General features: G+C 33.1%; 1 non-coding gene across 1 annotated transcript; it reads left to right on the forward strand.

Moving 5' to 3' along the window:
* Positions 1–9,589: 9,589 nt before the first annotated feature.
* On the forward strand, positions 9,590–9,696 carry LOC139865120 (small nucleolar RNA R71). The gene has a single exon (XR_011764646.1). It is a non-coding gene; the product is annotated as a small nucleolar RNA R71 (small nucleolar RNA).
* The last annotated feature ends 9,537 nt before the right edge of the window (positions 9,697–19,233 follow it).

Consider the following 19,233-nt stretch of genomic DNA (forward strand, 5'->3'; position numbering starts at 1 on the left):
AGGTTTTTCGTCAACCTACAGCTGGTCTGGACGACAACTTCATGACCTAAATCAAGAAGCGCGTTTCTTTTTCGGAAGACTTTACTTCCTTTTAACGATAGAATTGATTCATCGTGTAGATCCATCTTTCTTTCAAATATATTATAATAAATCGGGTAAAACTGTTTAGTTTAGTCCAAAGGAAAAGTATCTTCAATTATTTGTTACAGAAATATGTGACATATGTTTAAGATAACTTGGTAAATTTTTCCACACTTGGCTCTTATTTTCTTTTATTTGCCTTTTTATTGTCCTCTATTCCATTTTAAATGAATTCTAACATTTTGGTTTGTTTCTCAATTTATGTACTTTCCGAGGTAACAATAATTTCGGTGTTAACACCTAGTTTTATCGTTCATAAATATGTATAAACATGATTTTGAGTTCATTTAATTGAAAATTTTGAAAATTTTTACTAGAAATGGGTAGTCAGTATATAAGACTAGGGTTGTTCTTTGTTATCAGAGAGCACTAGATTCTAATACAACTACTACGTTACTAGTATTTTTAATGGTAACCAAGTGTTTAAGTTAAAAATTTTAAAAATCCGAAAGAATTTAACCCCTTCCCACACTTAAGATCTTGCAATGCCCTCATTTGCAAGAAATCAGTAACAAATTAAATTATTGAGGGTGATTAGCGTAGAAAAATGATTAAATTTTACCAAAGTTTCTAAACATATTGGCGTTTGTTTGCTGAATGATAAATGGTGCACATCATTTGTTCATTCTGTCTGTTGGTACATCACATTTGTTTTTCGTTTTGTCGTCAAAATTAATAGCTTTTGCTGAACTTAATGTTAGTCTTTGAAAATGCGCTGTTTTACCCTGTTTTGTACATGAGATAAACTACAAACACATATATACATATTTTTGAAGTTGGGTTTTCACACCACATTCAAAAATTATTAAAATCTAATAAAGTTAGAAAATTATAAAAGCTATTATAATAATAAAATAAGAAATAAGAAATAAGAAAATTAAGAATTAGTAACATTACAATAAAATAAACAAAATAGAAAATTACGGATGAGGAGGATGGTTCCAGTATGGGTCCCAAGCGTATCCATAGATGCTGTAAAATGTTTGGGCCGGGTCATATGTAGGATATGGTGGTCGGCTCTCTAAAGTCCAAGGAGCAAATTCGGGCATAACGGTAGGAATGTAGTTTCTACCTACGTGTGTACAATGACTTACGATTTGGCTTTGATGATACTGCCAATCTTGAAATGCTTTTTATCTAGCCATTTCATACTTGTGTCGAGACATAAAAATTTGCATTTCCATCATTGAATTACCCCCTCTCGGTTGACCTTGCTGTTGATCTCTCTCAACCTGTGGATGCCTGCCATCATAACGTGCTGCCGCGTTGTTTCATTTTTTAAGACCTTAGCACCATGATAAACACGCAAATCTATTCTATCGCGGGGTTCTGGTTCTGCCATTAATATTCCCCCCGACTTCTATCCACACCGAGATATTCAGCAATTAAAGTAATAAAAATACCACCTCCTATTATGCTACCACGCCTCATACCCCTAACCATAGTCAATAAATAATAACCCACACAAAAAGGTATACTTACAGCGCTTTGTGGGTCTCGAATACACATGTGGTAAAACAAATCCTGTTCATTTACCTTTTCCTTATTCTTACCTCGTTGTGTAATCAAATTGGCTAAAAACCTATGGATTACTCTTAATTCAGCTCTATCAATATCAAGATAAGAGTATAATCCCCCCTGGAATCGGCGATGGCTAGTCATCCTACTCCATACGTCATTCGTATCAAAATTCTCTTCCACCCTCCTACTATAAACTATTAACCTCTGACAATCATAAGATGCTAGCTCCTCGGGCGTATATATACGTAAAGCCCGAGCCATATCTAGTAAAGACATATGGTGCATCTCCCCTCCTAATAAAAATCTAAGAAAACTACGATCGGTTAAAGTATCTACCCGATCATTTATTTCAATAGTACATAATAACTCTATACACCATTCTTTATACACAGGTCTACGCATGTTGAATAAACGTACCAAATCACTAAAAGTAGAATTACCATACCTTTGAGTAAGTAATTCTCTGATTGGCTCGGCTAATTCCACTACCTCTAATGGTTCCCAATCTATAACTCTGGGTACCTCAACATTATTAGACACAAGGTTGTGCAGGTTCTTTTGATATTTTGGATAGTCTATCCAATATCTATCAAATCTCAAATTCGGATGTAAATCTGCCTCATGAATGTTTGAATATGAAACAATTGGGTGAGGCATATCTTGTCGGTATTGGTTATTAATTTCCTGTTGATCTGCATCTTCCGGAGGAGCATTGCGAGCCTGGGATGAAGATTCACCCCATTCAGTCTGCAAAATATATCAAACACAATTTTTGTGCATCCAAATATGCATTAGTTTTAGCAAAGTCATAAATCTAAACAATTACAATGATATGTTTAATCCACATTAAACTCTATACACATTTTCAAAATATTAACAATTCTACACTTTTACAAATATACATATATGAAAATTTATACAAAGTTCCTTCGCATTTATCTTTTAAAACATGTAAAAAACAATCATTATAACAATTAAATAAGTTCCTCATGGCATTCATATCAATTAAATCAAGTTCATGCAATTTTGGTTCAAAAAGTCCACTTTAATCTTCATAAATCATGTTTAGGATCAAAGTTTTGATCATTTAGCAACCTAAACATGTTACACTACTCAATTTAGCATAAACTAACAACAGAATTTGGCCATAACCTGTTTATATCAAAAAGCCTTAATTTTGCTCAAGAACACAAACCCTAAATTATTCAAAAATTGAAGTTCAAAGCTTCTAATCATGTTAAATAGCATCAATCTAGGTTATACAAGCATAATACACAAATAATTTAAGCATTATTACACTAGAAAGCATCAAAATCGAATTAGGTATGAAATTGTTCAAGAACACTAAAAATTCGGATTAAATGGTGTTTAGGTGTAGAAATTTACCGATTTCCTTGAGTAATTCCTTGATAATAGTCTCCTCATTGTAATTTTAGCAACAAATTTGACGATTATTGGTGAAAAATTTCAATTTTGAGAGGTTTTTGTGTGTGTTTTTCGTGGAAAATGGGTGTGGTGGTGAAGGGGACTGGTCTGTTCGACCAGATATGGTTCTGGTTTTTTTTTTTGACCTCCGCGAGTGCGGTGGTGGGGCCATTTAAACCTCCGTGAGTCGCGGTGGTTTTTTTTTATATATAAAACCTTATACTAATAAAACATAAATTAAATTTAAAATTTTGTTTTTCCTTTTATTTAGGACGAGGTTGTTTCGGAACGATGTCCTAGTCCGTCCCTCGACAAAATTTAAAATTTCGTCATTTCAAAACATTGTTTTAAAAGCAAAGATTTTTGGGTTTTTTTAATGTTTTTGGCATACTTTAGTTCAATAAGATTAAAAATAATGATAATAAAAGTTCTCGTCCCTCCCTCGGGTAAAGCAATTTCGGTTCAACGACCTAGTCTTCAACTCACGACGAATTTTTAGAAATCAATTTTTAACTTAGCGAAATAAAGTAAATTTTTGTTTTTAAATTCACACCAAACTTAAATTTAAAAATATATAACTTTAAAAATTCATATTAATAAAATTTAAAGATTCACACTAAACTTATATTATATTTTTATTTTTATACATACAAACTTAAAAATATTAATTTTTTCAAATATTTTACAAACTTAAATATATTGATTTTAAAAAGTTCACAATATTAATTTATTTTTTAAATATTAATTTTAAAAACATGGTAAAAATAAAATTAAAAATCTTTTTGGTCTTTTATCCCACTTTAATCAATCAAATATTATCAAAAATATACGCCCCTCTTTTCGGTAAAGTAATTTCGGTTTTATAACCTAGTTTAACTCATGACGAATTTTTGAAATATTTTGGGTTGATTGATTAAAGATATTTATACCTTAAGAATAAACGGTAAATTTCGCAGTGATGTAATAAATTTTTGTATGATATCAATAATTTCGGTTGCAAGAATTAATTTTATCGAATACCAATTTAATACTTTATAGCGAACAAATTAGCGTTTATTATCAAAAGGTTAAAAATAAAAATAAAAATAAAAACTGTACAAACTTACCTGTGAGATAGTATTCTTAGTGATATGCTCTAGCCCACTCATAAGATAGTCGGACTAATTGGTTTTCCATAGCTACATAGGCGTAACCTCGAGCATTCAACATTTTTTCTTCTAAACATATGAACGGTCCATCTCTGGATAAAGTAACAAATTCAGTATTTGAATAGGTTTGATTATTTGAACATTTACCTTCGTGTGACCATTTTCCGCATTTGTGACATCTTTCAAGGTGTCGTGCTCTTCTTTTCGCTGTGGATTTTGATTTTCCTTTACCAAACTGTAGCTTATTATTTTCGTTTCTGGATTCTTTTCTTACTCCGTCCAATTTACCTCTGATTAATGATACTATTTCACTTGGAAGTGTGTCATTATTACGTTTAGTGATCAAAGCGTGTAGCATTAGACCATGGTTTAATTCACAGGAAGTCTTCATCTCGTAAAACCTAAAAAAAAATAAAAATTCAGAATGGGGGGAGAAGACTAGTTCTCTAGGGTCTGCTAGGGAAAGACCATTCGGGTTCCATTTTCGAGAACTACACGGAAACAGAAAATCTAACTCTAACAGAAATACATATTATCCTTTAAAGACTTGATTCTCTCCACACTTAGTTAGCTGTGGTGTTGAAATTGTGATTAACTTCGTTGTCAACTTCCATCGGACTATCTATGTAATGTTTAACTCTGTGACCATTAACCTTAAATTCAATCCCATTTGAATTTATTAATTCTATTGTTCCGTATGGGAAAACTCTTTTGACTATAAATGGTCCAGACCATCTTGATTTCAATTTTCCAGGAAATAGCTTGAATCGTGAATTGAAAAGAAGAACTATGTCTCCTTCTTAAATTCTTTGGAACTTCTGATTCTTTTATCATGCCATTTCTTCGTTCTTTCCTTATAGATCAACGAATTTTCGTATGCTTCATGTCTTAATTATTCTAATTCGTTTAATTGACTTAACCGTAGATGTCCAGCTTCATGTAAATCAAGATTACATGTCTTCAAAGCCCAAAATGGTTTGTGTTCAATTTCTACTGGAAGATGACATGCTTTTCCGTAGACGAGTCTGAAAGGTTTGGTTCCAATTGGAGTTTTGTAGGCTGTTCTAAAAGCCCAGAGTGCATCCTCTAATTTAATGGACCATTCCTTCGAATTTGATCCTACGGTTTTCTCTAAAATACGTTTTAAAGCTCGGTTGGTATTTTCAACTTGTCCACTTGTCTGTGGATGATATGCGGTGGAGATTTTATGAGTTACTCCATATCTTTTAAAAACTTTCTCAAGTTGATTGTTACAAAAATGAGTACCCCGATCACTTATTAAAGCTTTCGGTGTTCCGAACCTTGCAAAAAGACGTTTTAAAAAGGTGACTACAACTCGTGCATCGTTAGTTGGGAGAGCTTGTGCTTCCGCCCATTTAGATACATAATCAATAGCAACGAGAATGTAGAGATTATTATGAGACTTTGGAAATGGACCCATAAAGTCAATACCCCAAATGTCAAATACTTCACATACTTGAATGACATTTTGTGGCATTTCATCACGTTGACTTATTTTTCCGGCCCTTTGACAAGCATCACAGGATTTGCAAAGAAGGTGTGCGTCTTTGAAAATTGTAGGCCAATAGAATCCAGCATTGTAAACTTTTCTTGCTGTAAGTTGAGGCCCATAATGCCCTCCTGTTGGTCCTGTGTGACAATGGTTTAAGATTTTACTAGCTTCATCTCCGAATACACATCGGCGTATTATTCCATCGGGACAACTTTTAAACAAATGTGGATCTTCCCAGAAATAGTGTTTTATATCACTAAAGAATTTCTTTCGTTTTTGGTACGATAATCCTTTTTCAAGGAATCCACATACTAAGTAGTTTGCATAGTCTGCAAACCATGAAATTTTATTATAATCTATCTTCAATAGATATTCATCAGGAAAGTTGTCTTGTATGGCCGATTCATTTAGAACTTCTAATTCAGGATTTTCAAGACGAGAAAGATGATCAGCGGCGAGATTTTCTGCTCCTCTTTTATCTCGGATTTCAATATCGAACTCTTGTAAGAGTAAGATCCAACGGATTAATCGTGGTTTGGCATCTTTTTTTGAAAATAGGTATCTAAGAGCAGAATGGTCAGTATAGACCACCGTTTTAGCTAGAACGAGATATGAACAAAATTTGTCAAAAGCAAAGACAATAGCAAGGAGTTCTTTTTCAGTAGTTGTATAATTCGTTTGTGCTCCTTGTAACGTCTTACTAGCATAATATATAGGTTGAAATCGTTTTTTAATCCTTTGTCGTAAAACGACTCCCATTGCAAAATCACTTGCATCGCACATTAGTTCAAACGGTAAATTCCAATTTGGAGTTATCATAATCGGCGCATTAGTGAGTTTCTCTTTAAAAATATTAAAAGATTTGATGCATTCATCTGAAAAGATGAATGGAGCATCCTTTTCTAGGAGTTTATTCATAGGAGTGGCAATTTTAGAAAAATCTTTTATGAAACGTCGGTAAAAACCGGCATGCCCTAGAAAACTCCTAACTCCTCTAACATTGGTGGGATGTGGAAGTTTAGCAATTACATCTACTTTAGCTCTATCCACTTTAATTCAATCTTTTGAAATTTTATGACCAAGAACGATGCCTTCTTTAACCATGAAATGGCATTTCTCCCAATTAAGAACTAGATTTGATTGTTCACATCTAATAAGCATTCGTTCAAGATTAACTAGACATGTTTCAAAAGTATCACCAAAGACTGAAAAGTCATCCATGAAAACTTCCATGCATTCTTCTATCATGTCGTGAAAAATTGCCATCATGCACCTTTGAAAGGTTGCAGGGGCGTTGCAAAGTCCAAATGGCATGCGTTTGTAAGCAAAAGTACCATAAGGGCACGTGAATGTGGTTTTTTCTTGGTCCTCGGGTGCTATTGGAATTTAAAAATATCCGGAAAAACTATCAAGAAAACAATAGTAACTATTTTCGGCTAATCTTTCCAACATTTGATCAATAAAAGGTAAGGGAAAGTGATCTTTTCTGGTGGTGTCATTTAATTTTCTATAATCAATACAAACACGCCATCCTGTTACAGTCCTAGTAGGAATAAGCTCATTTTTCTCATTTGTGATGACATTCATGCCACCCTTCTTAGGTACGCATTGAACTGGGCTTACCCATGGACTATCAGAAATTGGATAAATTAAACCTGCATCTAGCAGTTTAATAATTTCTTTCTTAACAACATCTTGCATATTAGGATTTAGTCTTCGTTGGCGTTGCACATACGTTTTATGACCTTCTTCCATAAGGATTTTATGTGTGCAATACGAAGGACTTATTCCTTTAATGTCATGAATCTTCCATGCAATAGCTGGTTTATGAGCTTTTAACACAGAAATGAGTTGAGATTTTTCATTTTCAGTAAGAGAAGACGATATTATTACAGGTAATTCAGATTCACCATGTAAATAAGCATATTCCAAATGGTTTGGAAATGGCTTTAACTCTAATGTCGGTGGTTCTTCTATCGATGATTTATATCAATATCTGTCTTCTTCTTTTAGCATTTGGAGTTCTTCTGTTGTTGGTTCATATCCATTAGCCATAAGTGTAGCTAACATTTCAGTTTCATCAATTGGTTCAGTTCCTTCTCCTAAAGAACATTCTCCTGTTCCTTGTAATTCTGGAAATTCTTCTAACAATTCTGCATGTGATTCTATAGTTTGAATATAATAACATGTATCATCTGCAAATTGCGGTTGTTGCATTGCTCTATTAACTGAAAAGGTAACACTATCGTCCTCTATACTTAGGGTCAGTTTCTTACCGAACACGCCTATCATTGCTTTAGCCGTGTTTAAGAATGGTCTTCCTAATATGAGAGGAACTTGAGAATCTTCTTCCATGTCCAGAACAACAAAATCTACTGGAAATACTAAAGTACCAACTTTAACTAGCATGTTTTCCATTATCCCTCTAGGATATTTTATTGATCGATCGGCTAGTTGTATGCTTATTCTTGTTGGTTTCAATTCTCCAAGGTCTAGTTTAGCGTATAGTGAATACGGCATTAAATTTATACTAGCACCTAAGTCTGCCAATGCTTCTATTGAACTAAGACTACCCAGAAAACATGGAATTGTGAAACTTCCTGGATCAGATAGTTTTTCTGGTATCTTATTCAACAGCACTGCTGAACAATTATCATTCATAGTAAGAGCCGAGAGTTCTTCCATTTTCTTTCTATTTGTGATTAGATCTTTCAGAAATTTAGCATATCTAGGCATTCCTGAAATCACATCAATGAAAGGAAGATTGACATTTATTTGTTTAAACATATCCAAGAATTTGGATTGCTCGGCTTCAAGTCTCTCTTTTCTCATTTTACTCGGGTAAGGAAGTGGTGGTTGGTATGGTTTAACATAAGGTTTAGTCTTAACTGTGTTATCTTCATTAACCTTTTCAACTACCGGTTCTTTTTCCTTATCTTGTTCAGGTTGTGGTTCTTGTTGAGTAGGAATAGCTTCATCAGAAATTACAGGTATTTCAGGTGGTTTAAGTGTAATACCACTTCTTGTGGTAATGGCTTTAGCTGTTTCATTCCGGGGGTTATCATTTGTATCACTAGGTAGACTTCCCGGTTTTCTTTCACCTATTAACCTTGCTAGGTTACTTACTTCTTGTTCTAAATTTTGAATAGAAGCTTGTTGATTTCTAAATGCTTGAGCATTTTGTTCATTGGTTTGTTTCTGAGATGTGAAAAATTGAGTTTGAGATTCAACTAGCTTCATCATCATATCTTCTAAATTCAGCTTTTTATCATCGGTTTGTGGTGATTTGTTTTGAAAATTAGGACTTTGCTGATTGTAAGTATTATTTGATACTTGTTGATTACTAGGACCTTGTTGGTTGTTGTATGGAACATTTCGGTTATAATTCTGGTTTTGATTATAAATTGGTCTTGGCGGTTGATAATTATTCTGATAATTATTTCCAGGCCTTTGGTTTATATATGAAACATTCTCTCTTTGTTCCATTGTTAGTTCAATACTGAGACAATCTTTTGTCAAATGTGGTCCTCCACACTGCTCACAACTAATTCGTATTGAGTGTATATCCTTAGTCATCTTTTCCATTCGTCTCTCGACAACATCTATCTTTGCAGAAATGGAATCTAAGTCATGGCTAGAATCGGCTCTAGCTGCTTTAGATGATCTAACGATATGTTTTTCTTGGTGCCACTCATGTGAGTGGGAAGCAGTGTTATCAATAATTTTATAAGCATCAGTTTCTGTTTTCTTCATAATGGAACCACCAGCTGCTATGTCTATGTCTTTCCTTGTAGTGATGTCGCATCCTTGGTAGAATATTTGTACTATTTGACAAGTGTCTAAACCATGTTGCGGACATCCTCTCAATAACTTTTCAAATCTTGTCCACGCCTCATATAGAGTTTCATTTGGCTTCTGTGTGAACGTAACAATTTCTCCTTGAAGTCTTACGGCTTTAGATGCCGGAAAGAATTGTTTAAGAAATTTTTCAACTAAAACGTCCCATGTATCAATCGCCCCTTCAGGTAATGATTCCAACCAATCTTTGGCTTCTCCCTTTAAAGTCCAGGGAAATAACATGAGATATATCTGTTCATCCTCCACTTCTCTTATTTTAAATAGTGTGCAGATCCTATTAAAGGTACGAAGATGTTCATTTGGATCTTCCTTCGGCGCACCACTAAATTGACATTGATTAGTTACCATGTGTAGAATTTGTCCTTTGATTTCATAATCTGGCGCATTTATGTCAGGTTGAGTAATTGCGTGACCTTGGCCAGTGCGTTTAGCTCTCATACGGTCTTCCATACTTAGAGGTTCCAGATTCTCCATGATTGAATTTGTTGAATCTGACTCACTATAGGATTCTGATTTAATGGTTCGTTCCTCGACAATCTCTGTTTGAATGATTGGTGGTTCCGGAGAAAAGATTAGTGGTTCAGGATCTATGAATCGTCCCTGAATATTCTTCGGATTCTCAATTGTGAGGTCGGGTTCAAAAAATGGATTATCGGAAATTTGAATTGGAGTACTTGGTCGACTAGATGACGATTCTAAAGAAAAATCAACGGCGAAAATATTTGCTAGATGTCTTGATCGAGTTACAGGTGGTGAACGTACAAAAGGTGGTGAACGTTTTGCTCGGTGCATTCACTGAATATCCTATTAGTTTTTAAAAAGAAAGAAAAATTATATAAGTTATCAAATTAATAGACTTTTCTGATTTTGCCCACGTTTCGAATAGCCAAAAGATGCAGCAGAGGGGCAGGATTCGTTTGGTCTCAATATAATTGAGTACTGTTTGGCTCCAATAATCCGGTCCACGTACAAATCCAACTATTACTACGAACTAGAAAATTTTAATGTCTATCAATTTAACCACTTAAAATAAATTTTCGTAATTTAAAGAAATTTTAGAGAAGAAGATAGAAAATTCTATGTCCTAAAACTAGAATGGCGAGAAATAAGAGAGAAAAAGAGCGCGTCGAAAAACGTCGAAAAATAAAAGATTGAAAAATAATAGGCGTTGAAAAATAAAAATAAGAAAGTAGCGCATCGAAACTTAAAAAGGAACTAAAAACTAAAAATTAAAAGTTGAGTCTAAAAATATTAAAGCTTAAAAGAAATACTATATCCCAAATGGCAATAACTTAAAAAGGTACTAAAACTTAAAAAGGTGTCACAAAATTCTAAAGCACCTAAATCTTAGTCTAAAGAAAAAGTACTTAAGGGATTTTACGGTAAATCTTAAAAATCTAGAAGTAAAAAATAACTATGGTAAAAACTATATCTTAAAACTAAATACGAGCGAAAAATACAAAAATTACGCTAAAACGAATAAAAAGATACAAAATATAAAAATAAACTTAAAGTTTATAAAATTATAATTTTTATAAAAATATTATTTTTATATTATTTATTTTTTAAAAGTATTAATTTTATAAATTAATAAAACTAATTAAACTAAATAAACAAATTAATTAAAACTAAAACAAATTAATTAAATATTTAAAACCTAATTAGGGTTAATAATAATTATTATTATTAATAAAACCCTAAACTGTAATTAATGCGTACTATGTTGACCTGTCAGAGGACCTCCGCGAGTGCGGTTAGTCCCAGTTCAAAAGCTTCGCGAGTCGCGGAGGGTTCAGGTTCAGATTTTTTTATTTATTTTTTTACTTTTTCTGTTTTTCTGTTTTATAAAATATAAAAAATATAAATATAACTTAAATAAAAATTTAATTTTAAAACTAAAATAAAAATACTTATTTACTTTATAAATATTATAAACTCTTAAAAATATAAATATATTACTTTTTTTTCTTTTTGTATTTTTATATTTTTATTATTTTTAAAACTTATATTTTTATAAAAAGAACTTAACAAAAACTTTTATAAAAACCCTTTTTTTTCTTATTTTTAGCGTTGCGCTTTCGGCGGTTAAGTTTCCCTGCAGCGGCGCCAAAAATACTTGATGTTATGCGAGGTGTATATGAAATAGCTTATATTTTACTAGGAAAAACTATTAAATATGATACAATTTTATACAAGATATTTATTTATTTATAGAATGGATATACCTAAACCTTGCTACAACACTTATAGGCAGTGTACCTAATCGTACAGTAGTGTAGTTTTTAGTAATTCCGGTTCGTTCCACAGGGAAATCTTTTAAACAAAGCTTAACGCTATATTAGTTTTATCTTATAAAAATACAAATATATATAAGTAATATTATTATTATAAAAAGGGGATTTTTTACCGTTTAATGACCGGTTTGTCGATTTTTAAAACTTTAGTCGCAGTTAAAACCTAATGTAAAATATTAAATAAATAAAAGACTTAATTTAAAGCGTAAAGTAAATAACGATAATGAAATTGCGATAAATAAAAGTGCGATAAAATAAAATTACGATAATTAAAGAGTACGAAAATTAAAAGTGCAATTAAATACAATAACAATAAATAAAAGTGCAATAATTAGAAGTGCAATTAAATATGAAAATAAAGAAATTATGCTTATTTAAACTTCCGTAATCATGATGTTTGACGTGTTGATTTTAGTTTATTCCCATGGGTTAATTGTTCTTTGTCCTGGATTATTCAATATGTCCGTCTGGTTTTTGTCCATAACAGTCCATCAGTCATAAATATAAAGTGCGAGTGTCCTCGTCAAATTATCCTTATACCTGAAGTCAAATATTCCAACTAATTGGGGACTTAAACTGTAACAAGGTCTTAATACTTTATTTAATAATTACACCAGGATATCGATTGCGTGTAATCCAAGGTTTTAATACTTTGTTAACAATTACGCCAAGTGTCCTTGTACATAATTTCACCCCTGTTTTAATAATTCTATAGACTATTAATCCATTCCCGTGTCCGGTTAAATGAACGATTATTCGTACATATAAATATCCCGCCCATCGTGTCCGATCGAGTGTATATGGTTATTTATAGGGACGTCCAATTGTAAATCTTTATATTAAAATTAACAAACTATCATTTAGTTAAACAAATATAAAGCCCATTAATAGCCCATAGTCTAATTTCTACAAGTGTCGTTCTTTAGTCCAAACCCCAATTATGGTACAAAGCCCAATTACCCAATTTTAATATTTTTAGTCAAACATCACGATTACTTCGACATTAAATAAGCATAATAATAACTTAGCTACGAGACATTAATGAAAATAACATAAACATAACTTACAGTGGGTGTTATTAGCGTAGTGGTACACGGACAGAGTTTCGACTTACAAAATCTTAAAACATTCGACTAATCGATCCTTATTATTATCACTAACTTAAAATTAAAATTACAAATTGAGATTACGATTTGGAGTGATACTTGATACATAAAAAATGGGGAAAGAAAAATATATATAAATATAAAAGGTATATCAAAACCGTCGAATTGCATGGGCTTTTATAGAATTCTATGCTCCGCGAGTGCGGTTGATTTTACTCTTCAGAGCTCCTCGAGTGCGGAGCCCACAATTTCAGCTCACCAAACAAGGATCCTAAGCTGCCGACGGTTTTTATAATATAATATAATATATATATTAATTTTAAGAATTAATTATATATTATATTATATTCATGTGCATAGTTGACTTGTAATTTTTAGTCCGTTGCGTCGAGCGTTGAGAGTTGACACTGGTCCCGGTTCCGGATTTTCGAACGTCCTTGCGTACAATTTAATATCTTGTATTTTGCGTTTCGAATCTTGTACTCTTGTAATTTTGAGACGTTTCTCATCAATAATTGGAACCTCTTTGATTGTACTTTGTACTTTTGAGATTTTTGGTCATTTGCGTCTTCAATTCGTTGAATCTGTCTTTTGTCTTCACCTTTTATTATTTAAACGAATATCACTTGTAAATAGAACAATTGCAACTAAAATCTTGTCTTTCTTGAGGGATAATGCGATGAAATATATGTTCGTTTTTAGCATTATCATCTGGTAATCTAAGAATTAGGGAACAGACACCCTAATTGACGCGAATCCTAAAGATAGATCTATTGGGCCTAACAAACCCCATCCAAAGTACCAGATGCTTTAGTACTTCGAAATTTATATCATATCCGAAGGGTGTCCCGGAATGATGGGGATATTCTTATATATGCATCTTGTTAATGTCGGTTACCAGGTGTTCACCATATGAATAATTTTTATCTCTATGTATGGGATGTGTATTGAAATATGAAATCTTGTTGTCTATTGTTACGATTTGATATATATAGGTTAAACCTATAACTCATCAACATTTTTGTTGACGTTTAAAGCATGTTTATTCTCAGGTGAATACTAAGAGCTTCCGCTGTTGCATACTAAAATAAGGACAAGATTTGAAGTCCATGTTTGTATGATATTGTGTAAAAACTACTTCAAGAAATATATGTCGATGTAATATATTTCTATCGTAAACCATTATGTAATGGTCGTGTGTAAACAGTATATTTTAGATTATCATTATTTGATAATCTACGTAATATTTTTAAAACCTTTATTGATAAAATAAAGGTTATGGTTGTTTTAAAAATGAATGCAGTCTTTGAAAAATGTCTCATATAGAGGTCAAAATCTCGCAACGAAATCAATTAATATGGAACGTTTATAATCAATATGAACGGGACATTTCAGTTGGTATCCGAGCGTTGGTCTTAGAGAACCAGAAAATTTGCATTAATGTATCTTATCGAGTTTGTTTGGATGCATTAGTGAGTCTGGACTTCGACCGTGTTTTCTTTAAAAATGATTGCTTAACATTTTTTGTTTGAAACTATATATTATTAACATGTAAATATTATGTGATATATTAATCTCTTAACATGTTTGATATTGTGTGATAGATGTCTACCTCTAGCACAAATCCCATTGACTCACCTAATAATAACGAAGAGTCGAATATATATTGGCAAGATTCACAAGTTCCCGAAGAACCGGAAGAAGAGGAAACGGAACCGGAAGAAGTGGAACCGGAAGAAGAGGAACCAGATGAAGAGGAACCGGAAGAAGAAGAGGTTCTGGAGGGGGGGAATAGTAGGAACCACAGAAAACCGGTCAAATAAAAGAAAATCCTCAACCAATGGACCAAAGTTAATAATGGTCAATGGTGTTTCCGCTAAGGAAACAAAATATTGGGAAAATTACCAATTTTCTGATGAATCGGATCCTGATGAGGATTCCGATGATGTTATAGAAATTACCCCGACCCAATTTAATGAGGCAAAAGAAAATAATACGGGAAAATGCATCAAAATAGAGAAATCTGATTCCGACCCCGATGAACTTTATATGTACCGTCAACACCCGTATTTTCAATATCGTGACAATAACCCGAGAACCTCTAAACCTCCAGGTTTTTCTAAACCAATGTGGAAAACGACGACTCGTATTAGAGGAACGTCATATATCCCTAGAAGATTAGGAAAAAGAACCAAGTCCGAAGAAGAAGAAACCAGTGATTCAGATTAGAGGGGTGTGAGTATGTTGTGTAATAAATGTATTGTAGTGTGCTTGTACTTTTATGTTCTATGTAAAAATTGTTTGTATTGTTTGTTATTACGAATCTAATCCTCGTCTATTTTACAGTATAAAAACAAAATGGACGTTAAGGGTAGACAATCGAATATTTTAGAAGACCTACCAGAGGATATGATTGAGGAAATCTTGTCTAGAGTCGGTCAGAATTCATCAGCACATTTAGTTATGGCGAAATTAACTTGTCAAACATTTGAAAGACTTTCCAGAAATGCCTTAGTTTATAAAAGGCTTTCCTTTGATAGGTGGGGTATATCACATTGGGGAGACTTTAAGTTACGCCGTGTTTTCTTTAAAGCAATAAATGCGGGGAACCCAAATGCAATTTTACGCTACGGGTTAAGAACCTATTTTGACTCAACATATCCCAACATAGGATTTCGTGAATTAGAAAGAGCTTCTAACATGCAACATAAAGAAGCATGTTATGCTTACGGGTTAGTGATGTTCGCTTCTTACCAAAGTGAGAAAAAGAACATCGGATTGCAGCTTTTAAATAAAACTTTCCCACAAGTGACGGATTCAGTAGTTGGGGTGAGAAACAAGGTTTTTAGATTATTACGAGGCTGTTGGACATTACGAAACCCTCGTCCTTTTGACGACATTACAACATGCTGCCTAGCCAATGGTCATAACGGTTATTTTCCACAAGACCAAGGATGGGAAGTCGTCTTAGTAAAACCAGAATGCATGACTTGTTTCTGGACTTATGAATTACGTGTCTTTATTTCCTTTGCTGAACAACTTGCGTATTAACTAGATTTATCTTCAAAACTGTCATGTATCATAGTGTACTATATTTCATGTTATATGTAATATAGCGAAGTTGTAAGTTTGAAGAATATTTGTGTGTAATATATTATTATAATCAGTTTTTCATATGGAATTGTAGTAGTTGAATTGTATATTAGCTACTAAGTATGAACTTAAAGGGTAGGTAGTACCCGAATTTAAACTTATAAAACGCTAATATGAAGAAAAAGCTTTTATAAATGAGTTCATATTATGCTACGAGATACTATTGACTACTCTTAATATTCTGTATGATTAACTTGTTTCATTTGACTATTTTGAAGGAAATGGCACCGACTACTCGACACACCTTGAATATGAGCGAAGAGGAATTTCGTGCCTTTCTTGCTTCAAACATAGCCGCAGTACAGGCTGCGTTACATACCAACAATAACTCTGAATCTAACAATACAGCTAACGGCGCAAGAAATCGTGTAGGATGCTCCTACAAGGAACTCACTGCCTGCAAACCTTCAGAATTTGATGAGACCGAAGGACCAATCAGATTGAAACGGTGGACCGAGAAAGTTGAATTAGTGTTTGCCATAAGTAAGTGTGCTGAAGGAGACAAAGTGAAATACGCTACGCATACCTTCACAGGTATTGCGTTAACATGGTGGAATACCTATCTAGAGCAAGTGGGGTAAGATGCTGCTTATGCGCTACTGTGGTCAGCATTCAAGCACTTGATGAACGAGAAGTACTGTCCCAGAACCAAGGTCAATAAGCTCAAGTCAGAACTTAGAGGGTTACGAACACAGGGATTCGATATTACTTCGTACGAAAGACGATTCACAGAATTGTGCCTATTGTGTCCGAGAGCGTTCGAAGATAAGGAAGAGAAGATCGACGCGTTTGTGAAAGGGTTACCGGAGAGAATCCAAGAAGATATAAGTTCACACGAGCCTGCCTCCATACAAAAGGCATGTAGAATGGCTCACAAACTAGTGAACCAGATTGAGGGAAGAATTAAAGAACAGGCGGCCGAAGAGGCCAACGTGAAGCTAGTCAAAAGAAAGTGGGAGGAAAACGGTGATAAGAGTCACCAAAACAACAACAACTATCCCAACAATCGCAACATCAATCGCAATTACAACAAACGGTACAACAACAACAACAACTACAACAATCATTCCAACAATAATAACAACCGCAACAACAATAACAATCAAAAGCAGCTATGTCAAAGGTGTGAAAAGTATCACTCGGGGTTCTGCACCAAATTTTGTAACAAGTGTAAAAGAAATGGTCATAGCGCAGCGAAGTGTGAGGTCTACGGACCAGGGGTTAATCGAACGTGTGATGACCCGGAAATTTCTGACCAAATTTAAACTTAATCTTTGTATGATTAACATTTCCGACACGATAAGCAAAGTCTGTAATATTGAGTCACGACAGTTTTGGAACTATATTCATATAATCAATTATTCTTTTACTGTTCTCTATGATTCACGAACAATATATATATAACTTAATGTGCATATATATATATATATATATATATATATATATATATATATATATATATATATATATATATATATATATATATGATTTCAAGTTATTTAGTAAACGATAGTAACATTCGTTTGTTAATTCGATTGATATTTAGATAAGTGAACTAAAATGTTTAAAATAAACAAGTAAAACACTAATTTGCTACAGTGTTTTTGAATTGCTACAGTACCCAAAGTGCTACAGTGTAAATACTACGAGACGATGATTTATAGAAGTAAATGACCAAAACACTCGAAAGTTTAAGATACACTTTGAGTGATATAATTTAGGGATAATTTAAGGCTATATTTTGACAAATGTACGAGTCTCGAAAGGTAAAGTGCCAGTTTTCTCAGTGTACGAAAGGACGTTCGAAAAACCGGAACCGGGACATAAGTCGAGTAATGACGTACGACTTATCGGAACAAAAATTTCAAGTCAACTATGCACGTGAATTTAATATAATATATAATTAATTATATAAATTATATATTATATATTAATATAAAAATATGTCGACAAACGTTGAGACAAAAGTTTTGTGAGCTGGAAAAGGACCCCATGCGATCGCATGGGAATCCTTCTACCCAGCCATGCAATCGCATGGCAGTGGGAACCAGGCCTGGTCTATAAAGCTCGCAATTTTGTTCGAATTTATTTACTTTTTCTTCTCAAATCTCTCTATCTCTCAAATATATATATATATATATATATATATATATATATATATATATATATATATATATATATATATATATATATATATATTATTAAGATTAATATTATTATTATTAATCTTATTATTTTTATTAGCAATATTATTAGTATTATACATAAAATACTACGACGAGGTTATGTCCAAACGATTTCAAAACGAGTTTACGAGCAAGCTAGAGTTAAGGAAATTATGGGTTATTGCCAAGAAGGTTATGGGTAATGTTCGGGGGTATATTTGTGAATCAAACCTAGTGTTTATCATCTCCATTACGTCTACGTACTTTTCTACAATATTGAATCTCAATATTGATACGTTGAGATCTACGGTTATTCGATACTCTGAGTTTCGATCACATTACGATGAACGACTTTATATGCTGATAAGGTGAGTTTCATTTGCTCCCTTTTTAATTGCTTTTGCAATCTATATTTTTGGGCTGAGAATACATGCACTTTATTTTAAACGCAATGGATACAAGTACATACTAAATTCTACACCGAGTTTGAACTAAAAATCCCTTAGCTTTGGTAACTAGTAACTGCCAGTTATAAGAACTGGTGGGCGCGAGTAGTAGTATATGGATCCATAGGGCTTGACATCCCCGTCTGTTCCAGGTATAGAAACCCTACCCTGAACTATAAAACAGACGTATGCTATTTGAGGTTAGTACACGTTAGTTTGCGTGTATTGTACATGTTGGTTGCATGTATGTTAAAACAGGGGTACTTATTAAAACATTAAAGTTTAGTTACCAGGGTGCTCAATTTTGTAGAATATTTTGATAAACGTTTCTGGATGAAACAACTGAAATCTTGTGATCCACCTTTATATACAGATTATACGAAACATTAAAACTATGAACTCACCAACCTTTGTGTTGATACTTGTTAGCATGTTTATTCTCAGGTTTCCTAGAAGTCTTCCG

The sequence above is a fragment of the Rutidosis leptorrhynchoides genome, chromosome 8 (genome assembly GCF_046630445.1).
Source record: "Rutidosis leptorrhynchoides isolate AG116_Rl617_1_P2 chromosome 8, CSIRO_AGI_Rlap_v1, whole genome shotgun sequence".
Lineage (NCBI taxonomy): Eukaryota > Viridiplantae > Streptophyta > Magnoliopsida > Asterales > Asteraceae > Rutidosis > Rutidosis leptorrhynchoides.